Raw genomic sequence first — 27,772 nt, 5'->3', positions numbered from 1 at the left:
GAAGTTTATATCAAGATGCAATTTGAGCAAAAGTAAAAGTGCTTATGAAAACATTTTAAATGGCCGGGCGCTGTGGCTCATGCCTGTAATCCCAGCACTTTGGGAGGCCAAGGCGGGCCTTCGATATCGGGAGATCGAGACCAGTCTGACCAACGTGGAGAGACCCCAACTCTACTAAAAATACAAAATTAGCTGGGTGTGGTGGCACATGCCTGTAATCCCAGCTACTAGGGAGGCTGAGGCAGGAGAATTGCTTGAACCCGGGAGGCAGAGGTTGTGGTGAACCGAGATCTCACCACTGCACTCCAACCTGGGCAACAAGAGCTAAACTCCGTCTCAAAAAAAAAAAAAAAAAGAAAGAAAGAAAACATTTTAAAATGATAATTTTAGTGAGATATAATTCACCTACCATAAAATTCACCCTTTTAAAGTAAAAAATTCAGTGGGTTTTTTTTGTTTTTTTTTTGTTTTAGACGGAGTCTTGCCCTGTCACCAGGCTGGAGTGCAGTGGTATGATTTCGGCTCACTGCAACCTCCGCCTCACAGGTTCAAGTGATTCTCCTGCCTCAGCCTCCCGAGTAGCTAGGACTACAAGCGTGCACCACCACGCCCAGCTAATTTTTGTATTTTTAGAGATGGAGTTGGAGTTTCACCATGTTGGCCAGGATGGTCTCGATATCTTGAGCTCTTGATCTGCCCACCTCGGCCTCCCAAAGTGCTGGGATTACAGGTGTGAGCCACCGTGCCCTGCCTTCAGAACATTTTTATCACCCTAAAAACAAACCCTAGGCCAGACACGGTAGTTCACGCCTGTAACTCCAGCACTTTGGGAGGCCAAGGGTGGCGGATCACCTGAGGTCAGGAGTCCGAGACCAGCCTGGCCCACATAGTGAAACCCTGTCTCTACTAAAAATGCAAAAATTAGCTGGGCGTGGTGGTGTGCACCTGTAATCCCAGCTACTCAGGAGGCTGAGGCAGGAGAATCACTTGAACCTGAGAAGCGGAGGTTACAGTGAGCCGAGATCACACCATTGCACTCCAGCCTGGCTACAGAGCGAGTCTCCATCTCAAAAAAAAAAAAAGAAAAGAAACCCTACAGTCTTTAGCAGTCACTCCCAATCTGTCTTCCCCCCAAGCCCCTGGTAAAATTAATCTGCTTTCTTTCTGTACGGATTTGCCTATTCTGGCCATCTCATATAAATGGAATCATGGGCCAGGTGCAGTTGGCTCACACCTAAAATCCCAGTGCTTTGGGAAGTGAAGGCAGGAGGATCTCTTGAGGCCAGGAGTTTGAGGTTACAGCGAGCTGTTACTGCGCTGCTGTACTCCAGACTGGGTGACAGAGAGAGACCCTGTTTCTAAATAAATAAATAGTTTTAAAAAATAAATGGAATCATGCAATGTGTGACCCTTTGTGACTGGCTTCTTTCACTTAGCATAATGTTTTCAAAGTTTATCCAGGTTGTAGCATGTTATCAGTATTTCATTCCTTGTTTTTTGTTTTTGTTTTTGTTTCAGACAAGGCCTTACGCTGTCACCCAGGCTGGAGTGCAATGGTGCGATCTCACTGTAGCCTCAACCTTCCTGGCTCAAGCAATCCTCCCACCTCAGCCTGCCACGTAGCTGGGACTGCAGGCACATGCCATTACGCCTGGCTAATTTTTGTATTTTTGGCAGAGACGGAGTCTCGCTATGTTGCCCAGGCTTGTCTCCATCTCCTAGGCTCAAGCAGCCCTCCTTCCTCAGCTTCCCAAACTGCTAGGATTACAGGCCTGAGCCACTGCGCCTGGCCCACTCCTTCTTATTGATGAATAATATTCTATTTTATGGATATATCGTGTTTTATTTATCTATTCATTGGTTGATAGACATTTGGGTGATTTCTACTCTTTAGCTATTATAATACTGCTGTGAACATTTGTGTACACATTTTTGTGTGGGCATATGTATGCTTTATTTTCTCTTAGGTGTGAAATTTCTGGGTCATTTGGTAACTCTACGTTTAACATTCTGAGGAACTGTCAACTTATTCTCCAAAGTGATTGCACCATTTTACACTCCCATCAACAACCTCTAAGAGTTCCGATAGTTCCATGTCCTAGCCAACACTTGTTATTGTCTGTCTTAAGTATTCACTCATTGTGGTTTTTATTTGCATTACCCTAATGACCAATGAGGTTGGTTATCTTTTTTTTTTTTTTTTTTGAGACGGAGTCTCGCTCTGTTCAGCCCAGGCTGAAGTGCAGTGGTGTGATCTCGGCTCACTGCAAGCTCCGCCTCCCAGGTTCACACCATTCTCCTGCCTCAGCCTCCTGAGTAGTTGGGACTACAGGCGCCCGCCACTGCGCCTGGCTAATTTTTTGTATTTTTTTAGTAGAGACGGGGTTTCACCATGTTAGCCAGGATGGTCTCGAACTCCTAACCTTGTGATCTGCCCGCCTCGGCCTCCCAAAGTGCTGGGATTACAGGCGTGAGCCACCACGCCCGGCAATGTTAGTTATCTTTTCATGTGCTTATTAGACATTTGTATACCTTCTTTGGGGAAATGTTTATTCTAATCTTTTGTCCATTTTTTAATTGGGTTATTTGGCTTTTGTTGTTGAGATGTAAAAAGTTTTCAAAACTAATGAAATATTTTTCTAATTTTTTTTTAAGGCTGGGAGTGGCATGCACCTGTGGTCCCAGCTAGGAAGGAGGCTGAGGTGGTAGGATGGCTTGAGCTCGGGAGATGGAATGCACCACTGCACTCCAGCCAGGAAGTGTAATCGTTAGTTTTATGTGTCAACCTGGCTAGGCTATAGTCCCCAGTTACTCAATCTAACACACTAATCTAGGTGTTGCTGTAAAAATATTGTGTAGATTTGGTTGACCTATACAATCATTTGAAGTTAAGTAAAGGAAATTATCTTTTGTAATTGGTGGGCCTCACCAATTGGTTGAAGGGTCTAACAAGCAAAACAGGTTTCCCTGAGAAAGAAGAAATTCTGCCTGTGGATTGAACTGTAGCCTCAGCCCCAGCCTGAGAGTTTCCAGCTTGCTCTGCAGACTTTAGACTCGCCAGCCCCCTCAATCATATAAGCCAATCCCTTAAAATAAATCTCTTTGTATATGTATATATCTCCTACTATTTCTGTTGCTCAGGAGAGCCCTGACTAATGCAGGGAAGAAGAGGATGTCTTGCTTCCATTAACTCCCAGTTTGAATCAATTGGAAACACCAGGTTTGGGAATGAAGGAGGAAGGCCTGGCAGACAAGGAGATCTGAGGGGAGGGTGTTGAGAGCCTCCCGTCTAGAGGAAATGGTACCCCATGTCTAGAGATGGGGGGTGGTGAAAATGTTCCCTGAACAATACTCCATCTGGATCATCAGATGAATAAGGACTTCTAGAAACTGAAGTTTAATCACTGTTTTCTTTATTCTTTGGTTTTTGTTTTTTTGAGACAGAGTCTTGCTTTGTTGCCCAGGCTGGAATGCAACAGCGCGATCTCAGTTTACTGCAACCTCTGCCTCCTGGGTTCAAGTGAGTGCCTCAGCCTCCTGAGTAGCTGAGACTGCAGGTGCGCACCACCACGGCCAGCTAATTTTTGTATTTTCAGTAGAGACAGGGTTTTGCCATTTTGGCCAGGCTGGTCTTGAACTCCTGACCTCCGGTGATCCACCCACCTCGGCCTCCCAAAGTGCTGGGATTACAGGTGTGAGCCACTGCGCCCAGCCTCTTTATTCTTTATCTCATCTTTGCGATCTCTAGTTTTGAGATGAAGAGCTTTCTTTCAGCCTCCTGTACTCTCAGCTAGTGATCATTAGCTTTTAATTCAAGGGAAATAACTTGGTTTTGAGAAGAACAAATGATCCTGTTGCGCTTTACTACAAGGTCTTTGACTTGCTTTCTGAAGGTCTTCAGCTCTTTATAACAGGCTCATCTTGGCATTTGCTTCAGAACTTTCCTCCTCTTGCTCCAACAATGACCTTCCCAGACAGATCATTTCTCAAGAGACGGCCCTGCTTTGTCTTGACAAAGTTCAGTCACTTCATTTCCTCACTGCAGAAGATTTTGATCTGCACTTTCAATCGAGGTTTGCTCAGCCTGAAGATTTTTTACCTGATCTGTCTTGGCTTTTCTGTTTTCTTCTTTAGCAATGTTGATGTAGAATTGATTTTTCTCCCATCTGGGATGTTTAAATGTACACTTGACTTTTCAACATCAATTTCCTCCTGGCTCCTCTTGTCTGGTCATAAATACTGTCTTCACCTGCAGATTCTAAGTTATTACCCATGTTCTCTTCCCCAAGGGAAGCTGTCACATCTTTTATCTTTAGGCCAGGCATGGTGGTATGCACCTATAGTCGTAGCTACTAGGAAGGCTAAGGCAGGAGGATTGCTTGAGCCCAGGAGTTCAAGGGAGCAGTGAGCTATGAGAGCGCCACTGTACTCCAACCTGAGAAAAAGAGATCTTGTCTCAAAATAAACAAACAAACAAACAAACAGAAAAATTCTGCTGCAAACCAAGATTACTGTTAACACATGTAGTATCACAACACACATTAACTCTCTCCCATTGATTCCCCAGGAGAGTAAATCTTAGTCTTACATTGTCAGATACTTCTCCATAGAACTTTGTTGCAGTGGGCCAGGCATGGTGGCTCACACCTGTAATCCTAGCACTTTGGGAGGCCGAAGCAGGTGGATCACTTGAGGTAAGGAGTTCGAGACCAGCCTGGCCAACATGGTGAAACCTTGTCTCTACTAAAAATACAAAAATTAGCTGGGTGTGATGGTGCATGCCTGTAATCCCAGCTACTCAGGAGACTACTCAGGAGGCTGAGGCAGGAGAATTGCTTGAGCCTGGGAGGCAGAGGTTGCAGTGAGCCGAGATCACGCCATTGCACTCCAGCCTGGGCAACAGAGTAAGTGAGAGTGTCTCATTAAAAAAAAAAAAAGAACTCTGCTGCAGCATCTTCTAGGTTTGTCCGTGGTACAGATTCGTGGCGGAGGTTGCAGTGAGCCAAGACCCTGCCACTGCACTCCAGCCTGGGTGACAGAGTGAGACTCCATCTCAGAAAAAAAGAAAAGAAAAAAAAAGAACAAATGAATGAGGGAGTGAATGAAGCCATCATTTGTCATCTATGAAGATTTATATATAATACTTTGTTGACTTGACAGATAATTCCTTTAGGAAAACTTAAAACTCCTTTCAGAACTCAGTGTAGGACGGTGGAGAGAAGACGAGGTGGTGGCAACTCTGGCCTGGGTTCCTCTCTCCCTCTTGCCCCACCCCCCACACCCACTCTTGCCACCCCCACTATGACACTGAACAAATTGCTGAACATTTCTAAGTCTCCTTTCCTCTTCTGTAGGTGGAGAGAGCACTGCCCTCCTCATGTGAGTGTTGGGAGGATTAGGAGGATGACACAGAGCTCAGCAGGTAAGGGCTTCACTACCTTTTAGTGAACTTCTTTATTCCATTATCCAAGACATTAGCAACTCTTTCTGTTAGTCAAATGTTTGGTTATTTTACCCAGGTTGAGCCAGAGCTCAAAATACGAAAATAAGAAAATAAAATAGCTGCTATAAACTTAAAAAAAAAAAGAAATAAAACCCTTTTTACTGCTAGAAATAATATGTCTAGTAAACAGAAGAGATTCTAGTAAAAACTGCAAGAATTAATAAGAGAATTGGGCAAGGTGACTGCATATAAGATAAGTATAAAAAGCAAAAAACCGGCTGGGCGCGGTGGTTCACAGTTGTAATCCCAGCACTTTGGGAGGCTGACATGGGTGGATCACCTGAGGTCAGGAGTTCAAGACCAGCCTGGCCAACATGGTGAAACCCCGTCTCTACTTAAAATACAAAAATTAGGGCTGGGCATGGTGGCTCACGCCTGTAATCCCAGCACTTTGGGAGGCTGAGGCAGGTGGATCACAAGGCCAGGAGATCGAGACCATCCTGGCTAACACGGTGAAACCCTGTCTCTACTAAAAATACAAAAATTTAGCTGGGCGTGGTGGCATGTGTCTGTAGTCCCAACTACTCGGGAGGCCGAGGCAGGAGAATTGCTTGAACCCAGGAGGTGGAGGTTGCAGTGAGCCAAGATTGTGCCATTGCACTCCAGCCTGGGTGACAGAGTGAGACTCCGTCTAAAAAAAAAAATTAGCTGGGAGTGGTGGCAGGCACCTGTAACCCCAGCTACTTGGGAGGCTGAGGCAGGAGAATTGAGAATTGCTTGCACCTGGGAGGTGGAGGTTGCAGTGAGCCAAGATCGTGCCATTGCACTCCAGCCTGGGCAACAAGAGTGAAACTCTGTCTCAAAAAAAAAAAGCAAAAAACCTGTGTTTTTTTTTTGTTTGTTTTTAAAGAAAACTTTACAATGAGGAATAAAAAGCAGCAACAGACTGTTAGCTCCCCTTCCCTCCATTCCCTTTTCTGGAACACTGGCCCCCTAGGCCTGGTTGGTTGAGCAGATTTTCATTGCCTTTATATGTTTGGTTTGGGACAAGGTGTGGGGTTCTTGTTAGAGGCTATTTTATCTGGTGATTCTTGTCATTCTCAGCAGGAGTGCTCAATGCCAAAGGCTGCTCTATCATACTTGGAAGCAAAAGTGTCAATCTCTTTTTACTCTTAAAATGAATACCTGGAAACAAAATGGTGGTGGGGATTATACTTATGATAGCAACCAAAACTATGAAATACTTCAGAATACATTTTCTTTAGAAGAGTATTGAACCCATAAAAAGAAAACCACGGCTGGGCGCGGTGGCTCACGCCTGTAATCCCAGCACTTTGGGAGGCCAAGGCAGGTGGATCACAAGGTCAGGAGATCGAGACCATCCTGGCTAAAACGGTGAAACCCCATGTCTACTAAAAATACAAAAAATTAGCTGGGCGTGGTGGCGGGTGCCTCTAGTCCCAGCTACTCGGGAGGCTGAGGCAGGAGAATGGCTTGAACCCGGGAGGCAGAGCTTGCAGTGAGCCAAGATAGTGCCACTGCAGTCTGGCTTGGACGAAAGAGCGAGACTCCGTCTCAAAAAAAAAAAAAAAAAAAAAAAGAAAACCGCAAAATCTTATTAAAAGATATAAAACAAGATTTGAATGAATGAAAAGACACATCATGTTTTTGTATGAAAAGATATAAATTCATAAAAACTCTTTAAAATTACTATATAAATTTCATGTAGTTCCAGCTAGAATATTAAATTTCTTTTTTAAAAAAGAATTGTCAAAAGTATGAAAAATAAGAACAGAGGAGACCTGTTCTCCAGAAATCAGGATTGATCAGAAAACCAGTGTAATCAGAGCAATTGACAGCAGAGGCTGCTAGTCTATCCTCAGTATTCATTCTTCCTTAGAACCCTAGATCTACATGTGGGTACATAGCCACTTAGAATAAAGACCACATCTCCTAGCCTATCTTTGAACTTAGTGTGGCTATGTGAGTAAATTCTGGCAAATGAAATACTGGCAGAAGTGTCCTGTGCAACTTCAGAAAATGTCCTTAGAGGGAGAGAGACATCTTTCTTTGTCCCTTTCACCTTCTGTTGGTTGGAAAGCAGCCATTTTGGCTGGAATTGGAGCAGCCATCTTGGACTAGGAGAGAAAAGCTATATGTTGATGGTGGAAGAACAACAAGACAGAAGGAGCCTGGGTCCCTGAAACTGTGGAAGAGACCCAGGACTTATCTCTGGACTTCATTTATGAGAGAGAGAGAAATAAACATTTATTTAGTTTAAGCCACTATTACTTTATTTTTTCTGTCAATCACAGGCAAACCTGATTCTAACTGATATTAAATTTGGCACCTAGAAAAAGACTACTACAAGTGACAGAACCTAAATGCTTAATTAATGAATGCAGGTGGGTGGCAGATGGCAGACTCAGACATTGCTGACTGGGAAGCTTGTGATCCTTGTTATGCAGTGGTCAAACATTTGATCAAAACTTTGTGTTTCAATTAGCTATTATTGTGTGGCAAACCACCTCCAAGCTTAATAGGTTAGAACAACAAGTGTTTTATTACCTCTCACCATTCTGTGGGTTGACCGTGATCGCTGGGTGGTTCTTCTGGATCTCACAGGGGTATTTCATGAGGTTACAGTCAGATTGAAGCTGGGGATGAATATGCAAGTTGGCCTCATTCACGTGTGTGGCCCCAGGATGGCCAAAAGCTGTGACCTTTCCTTCCATGTGGCTTAGCCTGGGTATCACAACACGGCGGCTGGATCCCAAGAATGCGAAAGTGGAAGACCTTCTTAAGACTTAGGCCTAGAACTGGCAAGTGTCGCTCTGCCACATTCTATTGGTTAGAGTGAGTCACAGGCCCAGCCCAGATGTAAAGGGAGCATACTACACAAGGCTGTGAATACTGGTGACATGGCTCTCTGGGGACAATCTTCAGACAACAGCTACCTCACCTTGGAAGGCAGATCGTGGACTGACTGAGGTTGTAGCAATGCAATGCAGCCATGTAGAAATGATAAGGAAATTCAGGGCCGGGCGCAGTGGCTCACATCTGTAATCCCAGCATTTTGAGAAGTCAAGGCGGGTGGGTCACCTGAGGTCAGGAGTTCGAGACCAGCCTGACCAACATGGTGAAACCCCGTCTCTACTAAAAATACAAAAATAGCCGGGTGTGGTGGCACATGCCTGTAATCCCAGCTACTCCAGAGGCTGAGGAATTGCTTGAACCCAGGAGGCGGAGGTTGCAGTGAGCGGAGATTGCGCCACTGCACTCCAGCCTGGGCAACAAGAGTGAGACTCTGTCTCAAAAAAAATAAAAAATAAATGATACGGAAATTCAGAATGTTCCTGTTTTCTGGCTTCTTCTTGCTACTTTTAGCAAGTCCTGTGAGAGAGAAAATCAAGCTAGAGTTAGCTTCTTTGCATAGCTTTGCTAAGGGAGGAACTCTTTGCTATAACCTATAATCTGGGTTGATTGAGAATCCTGTAATTTTGAGTTCTGCAGACTTGAAAAAGCCATTGCTTCTGCACTGAAGCAGTTATAAGTGGTAACTGCAAAGTGGTAGCCTTAGCAGGAATTAAGACTGGTGCCCTCTTTAGAAAAGCCGTGAGCCTGTTGGCAAAGAAGGAATTAAGGATGGTGCTTTCCCACTCAAGCCGGTTGTTTCAGATGGCTTGAAGAAAACCATCATTAAGTTTGGGGAATGGCTGGTAGTGAAAGATCAGAGTTTTCAGGCTTGGAAACCATGTCTAGATAAGATTTTTGGCTACAGTTATTCACGTTGGAACTGACCAGAACAAAATGGATTAAAGGCCTATGACATTCTTGAAGGAATAGTGCTATCAATGAAACCCCAAACTCTGCCTGCAAGAGCCTGTGACTGCTCAACCCTCAAAACACTCCTTGGGCTCTCAAACCTGCCCCAGCAATAAGTGAACTTGGGTGCCTGTGAATTTCCCAAGAAGGGAACATTCTTCATGGATGGCTTGTGTGCTGCTTCTCAGCAATGTGGCCCATCTAGGAATTAAGTGAGGACTGTTGACTTACTCATTAGTTTAACCAAATGCTTCCATGTACCAGGCATGGAGTTAGTCCTGGGGTTGCAGTTGTAAAGGGAGGAGCAGCAGCTGAGAGTTTAGAGGGGGTGGTGGTAGGACCCCTACCCACTCAGACTCATCATCCACAGCTGTGTCTCCTTGGGGAGGCCTTTTGAAGGGATCCAAAGGCCCCACCTCTCCCGCTGTTGCTGATCTCACTTCTGGGTATCCTGGCTGCACCAGCTTCCTTCTATGTCCTAGATATGTCAACTTTGTTGGATTTCCCAGCTCATCCCTGTATCTGGGTCTGCCATTGACATTTGCTAATACACTGGTTAAATAGGTTGCATGGGTTGGAGGGACTCATGACCCTGGTGCCCTCAGACAGATTATCCCCAAGATTGGACTGTGCAAGGCAGTCGCTTGCAATCTATTAAGCCATGGCCCTTTTATTTTATTTTACTTTTTTTTCTGAGACCAGATCTTGCTCTGCCACCCAGGTTGGAGTGTAGTGGTACAATCATGGCTCACTGCAGCCTTCACCTCCCAGACTCAAGTGATCCAGCCACCTCTGCCTCCCAAGTAGCTGGGAATATAGGCATGTGCCACCAATGCCTGGCTAATCTTTTATTTAAACTTTTTTTTTTTTTTTTTGTAGAGATGAAGTTTTACTATTTTGCCCAGGTTGGTCTCAAACTCCTAGGCTCAAGCAGTCCTCCTGCCTTGGCCTCCCAAAATGCTGGGATTACAGGCATGAGCCACTGTGCCCATGCATGGCCTTTTTACACAGTGCAAAAAACTCCACGTGCCACCCAAGCAACCCATTCTATATTCAATGACTGGTGATAACAGCAAGCATGTTTGAGATTATGATTTTAGTTTTATGCTTTAAAAGTAGGGGTATGAATAATTTAGACATGAACTCTAGTCTTCTAGTCATAACATGGCACAAATCCCAACTCTTTATAGATAAATATGCCTGATCAGGAGGAACTCTCAGAAACAGCCTGTATCAGGCAGGGCTTTTGGTTGTACACACAGGAAGTTGGGTCTCGCTTAAGCAAAAAGTATGTTCTCTCTCTCTGCACCTGGTCTTCCTGTGTCTGCTTCATTCTCTCCTACCTACCAGCCCTAGGAGAAAAAAAATCCCACAGAAGGATACTGATTGGCCCAGCTTCTGTCATGTGCTTATCTTCTGTTTGTTTGTTGTTGTTGTTTTTGAGATGCAGTCTTGCTCTGTAGCCCTGGCTGGAGTGCAATAGCGCAATCCCAGCTCACTGCAACCTCCGCCTCCCAGGTTCAAGCAATTCTCCTGCCTCAGCCTCCCAAGTAGCTTGGATGACAGGTGTGTGCCAACATGCCGAGCTAATTTTTGTATTTTTAGTAGAGACGGGGTTTCACCATGTTGGCCAGACTGGTCTCAAACTCCTGACCTCAAGTGATCCACCCACCTTGGCCTCCCAAAGTGCTGAGATTACAGGCTTGAGCCACCTCGCCCAGTCTGTCATGTGCTTATCTTCTAGCCAATGGGCAGGTCCTGTTTCCTACAAAAGGTTAGAAGGGTAGGAAGGGCTGCTGGGAGGACTTAAACAATAGCCTATACATTTGAGCAGAGACAGCAAGGCTCCAGGGAGCAGAACTTTACTGAGAAGGAGTTACTTGAATGGCTACTTTGGTTATGTAAATATAGCATAAATTGATACCAGTGTTCTGGGAGAAGGGTGATACAGGCGTCTGGTGTCTTAAAGAAGACCTTTCCTCTTACCCATTGATCTGGTCCCTGGGAAGGAAGTAGAGAACTTTACATTTCAGCCAATGAGCCTTCCAGAAGCATTGAGGTCATATTGCTATAACATTCTTGGTTGATCTGGTACTAGCTGAGCCTGCAGGAAAAGACGCGAAAGGCCTCGAAGTCTCTCGCTGTAAGGAATACTGGAAACATAGCCTTGCTTATGCTCAGCTCATGGCTCCCTCCAGAAAGAATGAATTTCTATGTTTTGAGAATACATGCAGTGACTGAACAGGAGAAAGGAACTCAGAGAATCCAGCCTGCTCATCTGGCTGGGGGCAGCACTCAGCAGGAGGGCCTGAGTTGGAAGAGCCCCTGTGGTCTGTTCAGGGCTGTGAATCAGCCATGGTCCAGGGATCCTTGCACTTGGTGGAATTTGGGAGCAGGACTATCCTCTTTGTGTGAAATACGCCTCCAGAGTTCTTGGACAATTCTAGGTCTGGTGACCAAGAGAGATATGCCAAAACCCCTACTATAAAACAGAGGTAAAACAATTGACCATATGATCCAGCAATCCACTTCTGGGGATACACACACACGAATTGAAAGCAGGGACTTGAACAGATATTTATACACCCGTGTTCATAGCAGCATTATTCAAAATAGCCAATAGCTGGGAGCAACCCAAGTGTCCCTCAATGGACCCCTCTTCAGAATAATGCTTTCTTTTGTTTTGTTTTTGAGACTGGGTCTCACTATATCACCCAGACTGGAATGCAATGGCAATGGTGCTATCATAGCTTCACTGCAGTCTTGATCTCCCAGGCTCAAGTGATCCTCCTGCCTCAGCCTCCTGAGTAGCTGGGACTACAGGCATGCACCACCACGCCTGGTTAATTATTATTATTATTATTTTTAGTAGAGACGTGGGTCTCACTATGTTGCCCAGGCTGGTCTCAGACTCCTGAGCCCAAGGGATCCTCCTGCTTTGGCCTCCCAAAGTGCTGGGATTATGGGAGTCAGCCACCATGCCTGGCCCAGAAGCATGTCTTTAAGTATGAAAAACACATAGGATTAAAAAGTTTGGAAGTTGATCATGCAAATTGGGTCATTCTCATGAGACCCAACTAAAACACAGTCAAGAAGCCAGGGGGAGAAAACACTCAGGACACATTACATTGCACTAGAATATAATTCCCTGCAAGCCTGGCTGCTGAAACTGCCTGCTATAACCTGAGACCAGCTTGATCTATAACTGCTGAGATAACTTCCTGAAACTCTAGGACTAATTTTGCCCACCGCCATCCCTTACCAACCAGAACTTGCCAACTCCCCAGAACCTTCCTTGTGCCAAGGAACTTTCTCAGAGAGCAATATGTAACATTTCTCTTTTTTTATAAAACCTCCAACCTTCTGTTTGCTCTTTGATCATACTAAAGAGCACCCAGTCTGCATGCATGCCCCAAATTGCAATTCTTTTTTCTCAAATAAAAATTTAAATTTAGAGATTTGTCTCTACTTATTTATTAATTATTATTATTATTACTATTATTATTTTGTAGAGATAAGATCTCCCTGTGTTGCCCAGGCTGGTCTCAAACTCCTGGGCTCAAGCAATCCTCTGGCCACCTCCCAAAGTATTCAGATTACAGGCATAAACTACCAAGCCCAGGCCGTCTCAACATTTTTATTTTGACTTCAACAAAAGAAAACTAATATGACTGAAATTTAATTATCAAGCTATTTTTAAAAACATACTTGAGATATAGTAACGTATGTGCTTCACACATTCAACAACGAGACCTAGCAGCAGGTCTGATAAATCCTAATTTTGAAGGAATAATGAGTATGAAGGATATTTAAAGATATCTGGAACAACTGTAATGTAGTGTGAAAATAGCTGTGAATTCTGTTAATGACATAGTCACAGTTACTACTAATACTACTGCAGTTGGTTGTCGACATTCGTAATAGAAGGAAATGCTAATTTTCATTATAGATGAGAAAAGAAAATAACTTTTATCTGAGGAATGTGAGTTCTTTTAAATTATCAGATCCAGGGAGACATTAAAATGAGACAGCAGGCCCAGCGTGGTGGCTCATGCCTGTAATCCCAGCACTTTGGGAGGCCGAGGCAGGCGGATCACTTGAGGTCAGGAGTTCGAGACCAGCCTGGCCAACATGGTGAAACCCCGTCTCTACTAAAAATACAAAAATCAGCTGCACACTGTAATCCCAGTTACTCAGGAGGCTGAGGCAGGAGAATCGCTGAACCCGGGAGATGGAGGTTGCAGTGAGCTGAGATCGCGCCACTGCACTCCAGCCTGGGCGACAGAGCAGGACTCCATTTCAGAAAACAAAAACAAAAACAAAAAAAAACAAAAAACAGCATACCAACCATGTACCCACAAAAATTAAAAAAAGAAAGAGACAGGAATCTCATCCTACTTCCCCCTTGAGCTATGTATTCATCTCTCAGAACTGCTTGCTATTGCCACAAGTAGCTAGAAGTTAACCTAATAATACCACACTGGACCTTGTAACCCACACCCTATAGCTTAACAATGTATAGCCAATTGCTAATCAATGTTATTTCTGTAATCCAATGAGAATTCCTGACAAACAACTTTGCATCTGCACACTTCCTGTCCCCTTTTTTTGCCTTAAAAAATCCACTTGTAACTGCTGCTAATTGGAGTGTGTATTCAGGGCAACTTTAATCTATGATCCCAAGTTCCAAGCTTGGCCCATTTCTCTACTCATTTTGCCTCAGCTTCTTCTTTTTTAAGTTGATAAGGGTTAGAGAATATTAAATGTAATTCTTTCTCCATCCCAGTTCATAGACCTCATAATTACATGAGTCAGTGGATCCCACTTTAGAATGCCCCCCCCTTTTATTTTCTTAAAAAAAAAAAAAAGAAGACAGGGTCTTGCTCTGTCCCCCAAGCTGGAGTGCAGTGGCACGATCATAGCTCTCTGTAGTTTTGACCTCCTGGGCTCAAGTGATCCTCCTGCCTCGGCCTCCCAAAGCACTGGGATTACAGGTGTGAGCCACTGTACCTGGCCTAAAATATCTTTTTCTAGGGTTGGTGCTCATAAGCACTATGATATCTGCTCCACTTATTAAAGTGACCCTGTTTTCCGGAGGTTGCCTGGCATCCCAACTGCCTGCAGCCCAACATCCTCAGATGCATCCCTTTGAACACAGCTCAAACACCACAGCCCCGAGAAGTCGTGCCAGAATCCCCAGGGTTCTCTGTCTGTGCTATGAGCTTCCTCCAGGCTCCCATAGTCAAGGACTTCCCTTTATCATACCATAAGGTAATGTCACTCTTCATGTCCTCCTTTTTTTTTTTTTTTTTGTTTTTGAGACAGAGTCTCTCTCTGTCACTCAGGCTGGAGTACAATGATGCGATCTCGGCTCACTGCAACCTCCGCCTCCCAGGTTCAAGCGATTCTCATGCCTCAGCCTACTGAGTAGCTGGGGCTACAGGGGCATGCCACCATGCCCGGGTAAGTTTTCTCTTATTAGTAAAGACGGAGTTTCACCATGTTGGCCAGGCTGGTCTCGAACTCCTGACCTCAGGTGATCCACCCACCTTGGCCTCTGAAAGTGCTGGGATTACAGGCATGAGCCATCACGCCCAGCCATTCATGTACTCTTTAATCTTCATTCCATACACACATATATATTGAACCCCTGTTGTATACCAGACATTATACTCCATGCAGAGTATCCATCAGTGAAAAGACAAAGTCCTTAAGTTCTGAAAAGAAGAGAGAGAAAAAATGAAGACAACCAATACCTAAGCAAGATAATATGATGCATACCAAAGGAGATAAACAGCATGTTGTAATAGAAATGATGGTACAGCAGGCGGGGGAAATTATGGTCAGGGAAGCCCTTCTTGAGGAATAATATCTAAGCAATTGCACAAAGGAGAAAAAACGGAGTGAAACCCCAAGAGGAAGAGCAGCCTAGTCTGAAGAAACAGCTGTTCCAAAGGGCCTGGGGCAGAGAAAAGCCTGCTCTCAAATGAGAGCAAAGAGGCTGTACTTTCGCGAATAAAAAAGGGGAGAGTGTCTGGGTGCGGTGGCTCACGCCTGTAATCCCAGCACTTTGGGATGCGGGGGTCCATCCCACAGACCCTGACCCAATGATGGATGAATAACATACACTGACACAGATATTATGCTTCTCAGTCCGGCTGAGAGTCTAGGCTGCTTACAGACTCCCAGCAGAGTGCTGTAAAGAGTTGCAACTGCAGCCCCTACTCATTGGCCCTCCCAGCATTTATTCAGCACACATTAAATGACAAAAGTCTCAAGTAAACACCACTAGAAGGTAATTACCATTGCTGACCCCCAGAGTAGACAGCAATCATGGACCCATGGATGGTCAAAGGTTAGTCTTAGGACCACATGAGTAAACAAGCTATTTAGATAGACTCCTCTACATTCCTATGTTAATTACCCTTGTTATAGCTCAAAGAGGATTAGGCTGCCTTCAGCCATAACTCTATCCTGAGGCTTTTGCAAAAACTTTCTGGCCTTCCAAGAAGGTTTGTGTTTATTTTACAATTTTTCCCACCATCCTGATTGAACCCCTACACTGGGGGGCCGAGGCAGGCTGATCACAAGGTCAAGAGATCGAGACCATCCTGGCCAACATGGTGAAACCCTGCCTGCTAAAAATACAAAAATTAGCTGGGTGTGGTGGCGTGTGCCTGTAGTTTCAGCTAGTTGGGAGGCTGAGAGGCAGGAGAATTGCTTGAACCCAGGAGGCAGAGGTTGCAGTGACCTGAGATCATGCCACTGCACTCCAGCCTGGCAACAGAGCAAGAGTCCATCTCAAAAAAAAAGGGGGACAGTGGAATGAGATTGTTCAGAGGGGAAGACGTGAGCAAACACATATTGAATGCATGGAAGGCCTTGGAGAGTTTTCAGCAAAGAAATAACATGATGTGATTTCTGTTTTTAAGCTCCTTCTACCTGCTGGGTGAGAATGGCTTTAAGTGCAACCACAGTGGAAGCAGGGAGACTAGTTAGGAGGCAGGCAGGAGATGGATGTGACTTGGAAGGGGGGTGGTGGCAACAGAGATGGTGAGAAATATATGGATTTTGCATGCATTTTGGAGATTTTGCTAACTTGCTAATGGATTGGGTGTACATCTTGAGGGAAAAGGAGAATTTAGGAAAGACACTCAGGTTTCTGGCTTGAAGTGGAGTCATTTGTCTGTGAATATTTAAATATGTACAAAATATTAATAGAAGGACGCCTAAGAAACTCCATGGGAGGCATAGTAGATTGCAAAAGATAGACACAAAATCCCTGTATGCACAGAGCTTTGTAATGTGACTTTGCTGCTTTTCTCTGCAGGGGTAGAGTCTATATTATTCCTCATCCTCAAATTTGGCTGACCAGGTGACTTACTTTGAAAAATAGAAGGCAAGTGAAGTGATGTCAGAGTTCTGGGCCTAGGTCTGAAGAGGCCCTGCAACTTCCACCCTTTTTTCCTTGCTGCCTTGAGACTGCCACATACAGACGTCCAGGCTACCCTCCTTAGGATGAGAGACCACAGGGAGAGAGGGGCCTAAAAGCCAGCCAGCGTGAACAGCGTGAACAGTCACACTAGTGAGTGAGGCCATCATAGGTGTATCCCCATCAATCTATCAGAGGACTGAAGCAGCATGATTCACCCCAGGCAAGACCAGCAGCAGCACCGCTCTGCTGAGCCCAGCCCGAATTACTGACCCACAGAATCCTGAACAAAAAAAAAAGGTTGTTAAAAAAATTTTTTTAGCTGGGCATGGTGGCTCACGCCTGTAATCCCAGCACTTTGGGAAGCCAAGGCAGGAATATCATTGAGGTCAGGAATTTGAGACCAGCCTGTCCAACATGGTGAAACCCCATCTCTACTAAATATATAAAAATTAGCCAGGCGTGGTGTAATCCCACCTACTTGGGAGGCTGAGGCAGGAGAATTGATTGAACCCGGGAGGCAGAGGTTGCAGGGAGCCAAGATTGCGCCACTGCACTCCAGCCTGGGCGACAGAGTGAGACTCCACCTCAAAAAAAAAAAAAATTTTTTTAAAGTTTGTTGCTTTAGGCCACTATGTTTTAATGTTTTGGGTTGGTTTAATACACAGTAATAGATAACTATTATGGGAGGGAACTGAATGGTTTGAATGGTTGGAGTATATGAATGGGAAAGAGGAGATTTTTTTTTTTCTGAGACGGGGTCTCACTCAGTTACCCAGCCTGGAGTGGAGTGGTGGGATCATAGCTCACTGCAGCCACGATATCCCAGGCTCACACGATCCTGCCACCTCAGCCTCCTGAGTAGCTGGGACTACAGGTGTGTGCCACCATGCCTGGCTAATTTTGTTTATTTTAGTGGAGATGAGGTCTTGCTATGTTGTCCGGGGTGGTCTCATACTCCTGAGCTCTAGTGATTCTCCCGCCTTGGCCTCCCAAAGTGCTGAGATTATAGGCATGAGTCACTGTTCCTGACCAGGAGAGAGATTTTAATTCACCCTTTTTGTATCACTTGAATTTTAAACCTTGTGAATGTATTAACTATTTATTCTCCTCAAAAAATGTATGCTACATTCAATGCATAAAATACATCTCTATTTTGAACATAAAGAGTGCAATTTTTAAGTGATCTATCATTAACACTGATTTTTTTTTTTTTTTTGAGATGGAGTCTTGCTCTGCCGCCCAGACTGTAGTGCAGTGGCACGATCTGGCTCACTGTGACCTCTGCCTCCCGGATTCAAGTAATTCTCCTGCCTCCCCAGTAGCTGGGATTATAGGGATATGCCTCCACCACTGTCGGCTAATTTTTGTACTTTTAGTAGAAACGGGGCTTTACCACGTTGGCCAGGCTGGTCTCGAACTCCTGATCTCAGGTGATCAGCCTCCCAAAGTGCTAGGATTACATGCATGAGCCACCGCTCCTGGCCAATGCCATTTTATAAAAGAGATTTGAGCATCTGTAGATTTTGGTATCCATGGGTGTCCTGGAACCCACCGCTAACCCTACTGTATATATTTACATACAGTAAATGTATTTGCAGTTATTGTTTTTTATTTAAATATACTGTTGTATTAACAGAAAAGTATTCATTTCGTCCCCACTAAATACATTTGAACGAGTATTTAAAGAATGTTATTTTATTTCACTTATTTATTTTTTTGAGACGGGGACTCACTCTATTACCACGGCTGGAGTGCAGTGGCGCGATCACGGCTCACTGCAGCCTCGAACTCCTGGGCTCAAGGAAGCCTCCCGCCTCAGCCTCCCGAGTAGCTGGGACCGCCGAGGCACGCCACGACGCCCAGCTAATTTTTAAATTTGTTTGTCTCACTATATTGCCCAGGCTCAAACTCCAGAACTCAAGCTATCCCCTCACTTCGGCCTCCCAAAGTGCTGGGATGACAGATGTGAGCCACCACGCCTGGCCAAGAATGTTATTTTAATGGCACATCAAGTTATTTGTCTTCACCAGGGCACCCCCAGATCTCCATCTGGCTCTTCTGCTTTAATAGGATAAAAATATCCAGCTATTCCTGGTTGAAGCCAAACCCCTGCCGCAGGCGAGAGGCATTACTTCCCCCTTGTGGCCATATTTGGTTGCTGCACCCAAGCCAGGCACCCAGCAGGTGGGACTTTATGATGCTTTAGCCAAGTGAAGAACTAGATAAACTGGGCTCCTTCTGGGCTGGCATTTTATTTTATTTTATTCTATTATTATTATTTTTTTTGAGATGGAGTCTCACTCTTTCACCCACGCTGGAGTGCAATGGCATGGTCTCAGCTCACTGCAACCTCCACCTCCCAAGTTCAAGCAATTCCCCTGCCTCAGCCTCGTAAGTTGCTGGGACTATAGGCATCTGCCACCACTCCCGGCTAATTTTTGTATTTTCAGTAGAGACAGGGTTTCACTATGTTGGCCAGGCTGGTCTTGAACTCCTCACCTCATGATCTGCCTGCCTTGGCCTCCCAAAGTGCTGGGATTACAGGCATGAGCCACTGCGCCTGGCCCTGGGCTGGCATTTTAGAGCAACTCTTCAGACCAAAGTAATCTGACAGTCCCCAGCCTGGCTAGAACTTATAAAGTCACCCCTGTGCCTGGTAGATGATTTCCACCAACAGCCTGTCCTTCATGGAGAGGAGATGGGTTTGGATGGGGAGTCGGGAGGGGCAGCTGAAGGTTTCCTCCAACAACCAGCTATTACAGATCGTGGCTTTGGCATTCTCAAAACTCACTGCTTGGGAGGACCTTGGGCCTGCCCATATGGCCGAAGTCTTGAAGTCCACATTCTCCAGAGCCTCTTCTTCCTCTCAGGTCTTATTAGAGAAGGTGTCATAGGTGGGTTTTCAATAAAAACTAGGGGACAAGGTCGGGTGTGATGGCTCATGCCTGTAATCCCAGCACTTTGGGAGGCCAAGGTGGGCGGATCATAAGGTCAGGAGATCGAGACCATTCAGGCCATCATGGTGAAACCCTGTCTCTACTAAAATACAAAAAAAATTAGCAGGGTGTGGTGGCACGTGCCTGTAGTCCCAGCTACTCGGGAGGCTGAGGCAGGGGAATTGCTTGAACTCGGGAGGTGGAGGTTGCAGTGAGCCGAGATCACGCCACTGCACTCCTGCCTGGCAACAGAGTGAGACTCCGTCTCAAAAAAAACAAAAAGGAGGGGACATGGCCACAGGTACCCTGGAGATCACAGGCTGTGACCCACCAGTGTGAGGAAGCACAGAGAGGAAGACAGGAGCAAACACATATCGACTGCAATGGAAAGCCTTGGAGAGTTTGACATGATGTGACTCATGTTGCTCCTCTCCTCTCCTCTCCTCTCCCCTCCCCTCCCCTCCCCTCCCCTCCTCTCTTCTCCTCTCCCCTCCCCTCCCCTCCCCTCGTCTCTCTCTCTCTCTCTCTCTCTTTCTTTCTTTCCTTTCTCTTTCCTTTCTTTTTTTCAGGGTCTTACTCTGTCGCCCAGGCTGGAGTACAGTGGTGCAATCATAGCTCACTGCAATCTTGAACTCCTGGGCTCAAGCGATCTTCCTCCTCAGCCTCCCAAAGTGCTGAGATTACAGGTGTGAGCCACCATGCCCAGCCTGAATCATGTTATTAAAAGCTCATTCTCTGGGGAGGTGGGAGGGACTGCTGATTTCTTCAGATGAGCTGTGGTGGATGAAGGGCCACAGAAAGTGGACCCTTGGGGAAGACTCCTGAGTAGATGGCACTGCTGGCGCTACAGACCCTGCCCCTCCCCTGCCTCTCACACTGGATGCATGCAAGCATCCTGAAGAGCATATCTGGTTGAGAGGACAGAGCCAGTTGCAATCGGCAGATATTGACATTGGTCAGTTCGAGTTTGTGTCTATTCTGCTGTCTCTATCTCAAGGTTTCTTCTTTGTATAGCACTTTGTCATGCAAAGAGGTTATGGGATGCTAACTACTAGCTCTGCTCAGTGGTGCAAATATAAAATAGGATCTAATAGGGAGAAATGAGCAAGCAGAGAAGTAGGGCACAAGCAATCCCTGGAACGCTCATTACCCCACTTTCCGTAATGCTGAAATGGGGAAGGAACATATTTTGCTGACATGAATGATAGAAAAAGGAACTTATAAATAGGATCAGCAGAGGGGAGGGAACAGCTGTGTGACTATGTCGCATTAGAAGCTCCCTTGTAGAAGAGTGACCTTGTTAGAATGGGGAGCCCCTGGAACCCAGTGGCTGATAACAGCAGCCAGTTCTTTCATTGGGCTAATTCAGACTTGCTGAGCTAGAAGTCTGGGGAGATGAAACTGACTTTTAAGGACATCCAGATGTATCTCTTCTCACATGTAAAAAAAAATGTGTCAAGTAGAACATTTTTGGCTGTAACTGACTCTTTCTAACCAAAAGTGACTGGAGCCATGGAAGTTTTGTACCTTGCTTAACAAGAAGTTAGCAGAATAGTCCTTGGATTGACTCAGTGGCTCAACCTGTCATCGAGGGCCTGGCCGTCTCTCCCCTCAGCCACTGTCTGTGGCAACATCTTCCCTGAAGGTTGCAAGATGATGGCTGCAGATCCAAATATCATATCATGACCTGACAACACCCAAAACCTAGATGGGAATATCAGAAGAGCTTCCTGCCTTGTCTCTCCTGTTTTTGTCTTTTTCTTTTTTTTTTTCTCAAGTAAGAAAATCTTTCTTAAAATCCTGCCCCTCAGCAGACTTGCCCTTTCATTTCATTGGTCAGAACTGGGGCCCAAAGACACCACTTAATGAACCACAGAGGAAGGAGACTACTACCAGGACTGGATTAGACCAATCATGACTCATGCTGTCAACAGGGAAGAAAGAAAATGCCTGTTGGGAAGTGACCCATAGTGTCCATCATAATATTTTTTGTTATTTTCTCTGATTACAGAAGTCATGTATGTTTATTATAGAATGTTTGGGAAACCCAGAAAAAGGTGAAGAAGAAAATAAAATCCCCTCAGATTCCACCACCCAGATCCAACTATTGTCTTACCCACTTTGCACTGGTTTTATCCATCTTTGTACTCTAGCCCTTCCATCCTTGTTCTGCACCAGCCCTTGAAATCTGCCCACCTCTCTCAAACCAGCTTTCGTTCAGCACATGGTCCCAAACTTCTCCTTCTTTTTTTTTTTTTTTAAAAAAAAACAGAGTCTCACTCTGTTGCCCAGGGTGGAGTACAATGGCGCGATCTTGGCTCACTGCAATCTCCGACTCCCAGGTTCAAGTGATTCTCCTGCCTTAGCCTCCCGAGTAGCTGGGATTACAGGCATGAGCCACCATGCCCAGCTAATTTTTGTATTTTTAGTAGAGACGGGGTTTCACCATGTTGGCCAGCTGGTCTCAAACTCCTGGCCTCAAGAGATCCGCCCACCTCAGCCTCCCAAAGTGCTGGGATTACAGGCATGAGCCACCGTGCCTGGACTTCTCCCTCATTCTTTTTTTATTATCATGAAAAAATTAATAAATAATAGAGTATGTATAATCGGGAGGCTGAGGCAAGAAGACAGTGTGAGCCCAGGAGTTTGAAGCTGCAGTGAGCTGTGATTGTGCCACTGCACTCCAGCCTGGGTGATAAAGCAAGACCTTGTTTCTAAAAAAATAAAAAATAACAGTGTATGTAAAATAGATGTGTAAAGTTTAAAGAACAGTGATGTAATGAACACTTATGAACTCACCACTCAGCTTGAAAAACAGAGAATTACTAATACTCTGAAGCCCTGTGTGCCCTCCCCAGTGACATCGTCTCTTTTCTTTTCCTGAATTTCCTATCGCTGATTATATTAGCCAGTTGCCGCAAAAATGCCATGTGTTGCCTCAAAGTTCAGTGAGGGCTGGGTGTGGGTATGTGGCTCACACCTGTAATCCCAGAACTTTGGGAGGCCGAGGTGGGCAGATACTTGAGGTCAGGAGTTCGAGACCAGCCTGGCTAACATGGTGAAACCCCCCATCTCTACCAAAAAAAATTCAAAAATTAGCTGGGCATGGTGGTGTGTGTCTGTAATTCCATCTACTTGGGAGACTGAGGTGGGAGAATCGCTTGAACCTGGGAGGTGGAGGTTGCAGTGAGCGGAGATTGCGCCACTGCACTCCAGCCTGGGTGACAGAGTGAGACCCTGTCTCCAAAAAACAAAAACAAAAAAACTCAATGAGCATTTACTTTACTCTCAGAATGGCTTCAGAGTGGATTTGTTTTCTCTGAGTTACTTTCTCCTCTCTTCTCTTTACTGTCTCTCTTTCTTTTTTTCTTTTCTTTTTTTTTTTTTGAGATGGAGTTTTGCTCTTGTTGAGTGGCTGAGATTACAGGCATGTGCCACCATGCTCAGCTAATTTTTTGTATTTTTAGTAGAGATGGGGTTGGCCCATCTGTTGGCCAGGCTGGTCTCAAACTCCTGACCTCAGGTGATCCACCCGCCTTGGTCTTCCAAAGTGTTGGGATTACAGGTGTGAGCCACCGCATCCAGCCTTGTCTCTCTGTTTCATCAGTCAGGATGCTTGGTTATGAACATGGACACCAACCCTGGCACTCTTAAGCAGATCTGAGTTTTTCCTCCCTCTGTCAACTGATTGTAGGTAACGCCCCATTAAGCCATAGGTGAAGGCTGGGAGAGAGAAGGTGCTATACTAGGGACCTTGGGCATTGGGCCCCCCCCACTTTTATTTTTTTTTTTGAAATGGAGTTTTGCTCTTATTGCCCAGACTGGAGTGCAGTGGCACGATCTCGGCTCACTGCAACCTCTGCCTCCTGGGTTCAAGTGATTCTCCTGCCTCAGCCTCCTGAGAAGCTGGGACTATAAGCGTGTGCCACCACGCCCAGCTAATTTTTGTAGTTTTAGTAGAGATGGAGTTTCACCTTGTTGGCCAGGCTGGTCTCAAACTCCTGGCCTCAAGTAATCTGCCAGCTGTGGCCTCCCAATGTGCTGGGATTATAGGCGTGAACCCCCACGCCCCTGCCTGGGCCACTTCCTTGTATAATTTATTTGTGCCTTCAAGGCCTACTCAGGGCCAGTCTTATATATACCATTTCCATTTGATGATGGAGTATGCTGCACATGCCTAGCTTTATGGTTTGATGGGCCAGATAACACCCAATTCATAATGGGCAGCCCAGGTTGGATGGTACCTTGGTGGCCCATGGTTAGGTGTTCAGTGTCTACTAAGGTCCCGTGGCAGGCCAAGAGCTGTTTCTCAAAAGGGGAGTAGTTATCCACAGAGGATGAAAGCACTTTGCTCCAAAATCATAAGGGCTTGCACTGTGGTTCAGCTACAGGGCCCTGCCAAAGTCTCCAAACTGCATCCCTATCTGCCACTGACACTTCAAGTTCCATTGGATCATATGGGCCAAGCGTCAGAGCAGCTTGCGCAGCAGCTTTAGCCTGTTGCAGAGCCTTCTGTCATCGTGGGATCCACTCAAAATTAGCAGTGTTTCAGGTCACTTGGTAAATGGCCCTCATTTGGGCCAAACACACCCAAATGAGGAATGTGTTGCCTGTAAAATCCAAAGTGGCCCACTAGACATTGTGCTTGCTTTTCATTGTAAGAGGGGCCAGATGCAACAACTTTAACCTCAGAAGAAATATCTTGACATGCCCCACACCACTGGACCCCTAGAAATTTCACTGAAATAGACCTCTGAAATTTTGTTAAATTTATTTCTCATCCTCTGACATGCAAATGTCTTACTAATCAGTCTAGAGCAGTTGCTATTTCTCGCTTACTAGATCTAATCAAGATATTGTCATGAATGTATTGGATCAGTGTGATACCCTGTGGAAGGGAAAGACAATCAAGGTCCCTGCAAATTAAATTATAAAATAGAGCTGAAGAGTTGATAGACCTGTGAAGTGTGATAGTGAAGGTGTACTGCTGGCCTTGCCAGCTGAAAGCAAACTACTTCTGGTGGTCCTTATTCACAGGGATAGAGAAAAACACATTTGCCAGATAATAGTTGCATACCAGATACCACATATAGGATATGTTAATTTGCTCAAACAATGAAACCACATCTGGTATAGCAGTTTCAACTGAAGTCACCACCTGGTTAAGTTTACAATAATCCACCATCATTCTCTAAGATTTATCTGGCTTCCTCACAGGCCAAATGGACAAGTTGAATGGGGATTTGGTGGGTACCTCCACCCCTGAAGATCACTATGCCTTAATCTTTCAAGTTCTTGATTGAGATATTGATCTCTGCAGTCCCTCCAGGAATGTGGTATTGCTTTTGTTTTACTAGCTTCCTAAGTAGAGGCAGTTCTAGTGGCTTCCATTTGGCCTTTCCCATCACAATAGCCCTCACTTTATAGGTTAGGGAACCAATGTGGGGATTCTGCCAGCTGCTGAGTGAGTCTATTCCAATTATGCACAGAACTGGGGACATAATCAGAGGATGGGTTTGGGAAGCCACTGGGCCCACTGTGAGATGGACTGGAGCTAAAATTCCACCTGACATCCATAAGCCCCTATTTTGACTGATGGACCACCATGACATTTTAGGTCACCTGGAATGAGTGCCAGTTCAGTCAGTGTCCAGGAGTCCCCAAAAGGGCTGATTATTTTCTTTTTCCCAACACACAGTGACCCTGGTGAAAGGGTCACTTTCACCTTTCACCACGGTCACTGTGTATTGGGAAAAAGAAAATAAAAGATTGACAGTGTAAATTTGGGTCTGTGTATCAGGCTTCTTCCTGAAGGGAACCTGGTCTCCCCTCCATTTAAGGGGTTCTGGGCTTATAAACTGGCTTAAGCCTGGGAATTGATTGAGCCTCTGCAGCTCTCTGTTTTTATGATTCGAGTTAGACTTTTGTCCACTTAACCTAGTACTTTTCTGCTTTCTACAGATCAAGTAAGAATTTAGTAGGCTTCCTATCTATTTCACTTCTAGGAACACCATGCTCAGCTAGCCAACGCCATAGATCTGTGCACATCAGACTATTCTCATTGCTGCTTTGACTCTGCTGTCCATTTTGATAACCACTCCCACCACACACACACACACACACACACACACACACACTAGGGAACTGGCTCATGCTCTTACGGAGGCTTAGAAGTCCCAAAATCCACAGTCAGCAACATGAAGACCCAGGAGTACCTGGAGCACCAATGTGGCCTGAAAGCCAGCAGGTTTGAGACTCAAGAAAAGCTGAAGATTCAGCCTGTCTCCAAAGGTAGGAAAAGACCTGATACCCATCCAGCTCAAGTAGTCAGGCAGGAGGAGTTTCCTCTTACTTAGCCTTTTTGTTCTGTTCAGGTCTTCTACTGATTGTATGAGGCCCACCGACATTAGGGCTTTACTTAGTTTTCGGATTCAAATGTTAATCTGTTCCAGAAACCCTCACAGCTACATCAAGACAATGGTTAGCCAAATGTCTGGGCATACTCTATTTCGGTCAAGTTGACACATAAAATTAACCACCATAGTCATTTTTTTTCTGAGATGGAGTGTCACTCTGTCTCCCAGGCTGGAGTGCAGTGGCGCAATCTCGGCTCACTGTAACCTCCGCCTCCTGGGTTCAAGCAATTCTCCTGCCTCAGCCTCCTAAGTAGCTGGGACTACAGGTGTGTGCCACCATGCCCAGCTAATTTTTGTGTTTTTAGTAGAGACGGGGTTTCACCTTATTGGCCAGGCTGGTCCCAAACTCCTGACCTCAAGTGATCTGCCCACCTTGGCCTCCCAAAGTACTGGGATTAGAGGCGTGAGCCACTGCACCCAGCAACCACCATAGTCTTATAGGGAAAAACAAAATCTGCATTCAGGGAACTTCTAGGAGTTCAGTAGGAACAAAACTTTGAGTGTTTACTGGATTTTTCTCTGCCAGAATGTCTAAACGTATTCTCACAGTTATTGTCTCATTATGTGTCAGTCCCTCACATTCAGCTGTGCAAGGTTCTAGGGCAGGACCTATTTCTCAAGGAGAAACAGACATATCCATGATTACATGTGAGAGATTTTAACACACCTCTCTCTGTAACTGATAGAATATGCAAATTAAAAAAATCAGTAAGGACAAAGAATATTTGAATAACACATTTAACATACTTGACCTTATTATTGACATATATGGAACATTGAAACCAACAACTATAGAACATATATTCAAGTGCACTTGGAATACTTATTGATATGCTAGGCCACAATGTAAATAGCACTAAATTTCAAAGAACTGAAATATATAATATAGCATATACTCAATGACCACAGATGGATTATGCTAGTAATAAAAAACAAAAAGAAAACTAGAATGTTGGCTGGGTGTGGTGGCTCACGCCTGTAATCCCAGCACTTTGGGAGTCCGAGGTGGGCAGATCACAAGGTCAGGAGTTTGAAACCAGCCTGGCCAACATGGTGAAACCCCGTCTCTACTAAAAATACAAAAATTAGCCTGTAGTCCCAGCTACTCAGGAGGCTGAGGCAGAAGAATCGCTTGAACCCGGGAGGCGGGGGTTGCAGTGAGCTGAGATCGTGCCACGGCACTCCAGCCTGGGTGACAGAGCAAGACTCCGTCTCAGAAAAAAAAAAAGAAAAAGAAAAAGAAAGCTAGACTATCCCAAAATGTTTGGAAATTGAGCAGTGTACTACTAAATAACCTATGGGTCAAAAAATAAACCCCAATGAACATTTAAAACCAGTTGAATCAAATAATAATGAAAATACGATATGTCAAAACTTGTGAGAAGCAGCTAAAGCCATGCTTAGAGTAAAATTTATGGCTTTAAATGCATATATTAGAAATAAAAAATGGCTGAAAAATCTACTATTGAACTGTCTACCTCAAGTAGTTAGGAAAAACATACAGAAATTTAAGTCCAAATAAAGTAGAAGGATGAAAGTAGTAAAAAATGACAGAGGAATTTAGTAACATAGAAAACCAAGATATGAAAGAGAGGATCAACAGAACCAAAAGGTAATTAGCTGATAAGACTACTAAAATTGATATACTTGGCTGGGTGTGGTGGCTCACGTCTGTAATCCCAGCACTTTGGGAGGCTAAGGTGGGTGGATCACCAGA

At 45.0% G+C, this 27,772-nt stretch overlaps 1 protein-coding gene across 1 annotated transcript in view; it reads left to right on the top strand.

Annotated features, from left to right (window-relative positions):
* The first annotated feature begins 5,359 nt into the window (after positions 1 to 5,359).
* Positions 5,360 to 27,772, top strand: part of FAM168A (family with sequence similarity 168 member A) — a 237,012-nt gene continuing 214,599 nt past the window's right edge. Inside the window, exon 1 of the mRNA XM_063672072.1 lies at positions 5,360 to 5,422. The gene's annotated coding sequence lies outside the window, so the exon portion shown is untranslated. The remainder of the gene's footprint in view (positions 5,423 to 27,772) is intronic.

The sequence above is a fragment of the Pongo pygmaeus genome, chromosome 9 (assembly GCF_028885625.2).
Source record: "Pongo pygmaeus isolate AG05252 chromosome 9, NHGRI_mPonPyg2-v2.0_pri, whole genome shotgun sequence".
NCBI classification, from domain to species: domain Eukaryota; kingdom Metazoa; phylum Chordata; class Mammalia; order Primates; family Hominidae; genus Pongo; species Pongo pygmaeus.
This window is presented reverse-complemented; position numbering and strand designations above follow the sequence as displayed.